This window comes from Lactuca sativa, chromosome 8 (genome assembly GCF_002870075.4).
Source record: "Lactuca sativa cultivar Salinas chromosome 8, Lsat_Salinas_v11, whole genome shotgun sequence".
In the NCBI taxonomy this organism is placed as follows: Eukaryota; Viridiplantae; Streptophyta; class Magnoliopsida; order Asterales; family Asteraceae; genus Lactuca; species Lactuca sativa.
In genome coordinates this window covers 143,456,056-143,457,582 of record NC_056630.2, presented here as the reverse complement: position 1 = coordinate 143,457,582, position 1,527 = coordinate 143,456,056, and the positions used below count along the sequence as shown (strand labels likewise).

General features: G+C 41.3%; 1 non-coding gene across 1 annotated transcript; it reads left to right on the top strand.

Annotated features, from left to right (window-relative positions):
* Positions 1-985: 985 nt before the first annotated feature.
* Positions 986-1,089, top strand: LOC111910914 (small nucleolar RNA R71). Its single transcript, XR_002856678.1, has one exon. It is a non-coding gene; the product is annotated as a small nucleolar RNA R71 (small nucleolar RNA).
* The last annotated feature ends 438 nt before the right edge of the window (positions 1,090-1,527 follow it).

The window sequence follows — 1,527 nt, the reverse complement described above, 5'->3', positions numbered from 1 at the left end:
CTTAAGCCTAAAAAACATGGAGAACGAATTGGTTAGGGTTTCCAGACGTTTTGGGCAACTTCCTTCTCTACTCTTCTTCATCCTCTTGCTCTTGGTGTTTGTGAGCCATTAGAGGAGTGACATTTGTGACTCTAAGCTTTCTAAAGTCATTACAAGGAGGATTTGTGATTGTTATTGCTACATAACAATCAAGGTAAGATCTAAACCTATTTCTTATGTTAATATGATTACTTGTATGCTAGAACTAGGGTTTAAAGTCTTGGATGAATTGCATGTACAATAGAGAAACCTAGATCCAAGCATTAGGGTTTGCATGAGCACATAGGATGTTCTTATGGCTAAAACCCATCACTTTCATCATAAGTTGGTGTTCTCTCAACATATTTTGTTGATCTTTAAGTGTAGCATCGGTATCATTGTGTCGTTTCTCGGATGCGGCTACGAATCTTATAAGCATCTCATCCAAATCAGCTCTCTTTTCCATAACCGACTCCTCCTTTTGATAGAAACCCCGTTCTTTTTGCTTGTATTTCTCCTCCTTTGCCTTTTTGTACTCGTCATACGGGAGCCATTCCTTCTTCGGTTTTTTCCGATTATCATCAAATCTGTCGCCACGTGAATAGAATACTTGAGCCTTCTTGTTTCCATTCTCATCCAAATCACAATCCTTAGTGAGGTGAGGTCCTCTACAATTCTCACATCCTACCCGAATAGCATGGATTGTTTGATCCATCTTAGTCATCCTCATATCTAAACTATCTAGTTTAGCCATCATTGCTACCATGCTATCGTTAACAATGTTCACTACCCCCTACTTACTTCATTTCGTGGGTTATGATATTCTCTAGAGTGTTTAAAGAACTCCTCAATTAATTCCTTGATCACCGGGGGTGCCTTCTTTGTGAGGGGTCCTTGCGAGTCAAGGAGCTGCCTAGTTGTTACATTGAATCCATCATAGAAAATGGAGACTTCTTGTTGGCTAATAAGATCATGATGTGGGCAATTTTTTAGTAGACTTTTGTATCTCTCCCATGCCTCATAAAGGGACTCTCCAGGTTGTTCAAAGTTGGCAATTGCTTTCTTCAACTTGGCTATTTTCGAAGGTGGGCAAAACTGGTCAATGAATTCCTCTTTCATCGTAGCCCATGTAGTGATGGATCCGGGAGGGAGTGACTTGAGCCAATCCTTTGCAGCACCTTTGAATGTAACTGGAAGCATACGAAGCAGCTGGGTTTCGCGAGGCACATTTGGAACATTAAAATAATCAGCTACATCATTGACTTCATCCAAGTGTTTATAGGCATCTTCATGGTCTTTTCCGTAGAAAGGGATCTCCTTGAGTTGAGCAAGTATGTGACCCTTGAGCTCAAAAGTGGCAGTCGCGGGAATTGTAGGTTGCACAAGTCCCGGGTGGTATCATCTCGTATCCTTTTCTTCTATTCACTCATGGGAACTTCATCGATGTTCGCCATGGTGTTGTCAAAGTCGCCTTCTAGATCACTACCTTCTCCAAATTCGCTTTCTTCC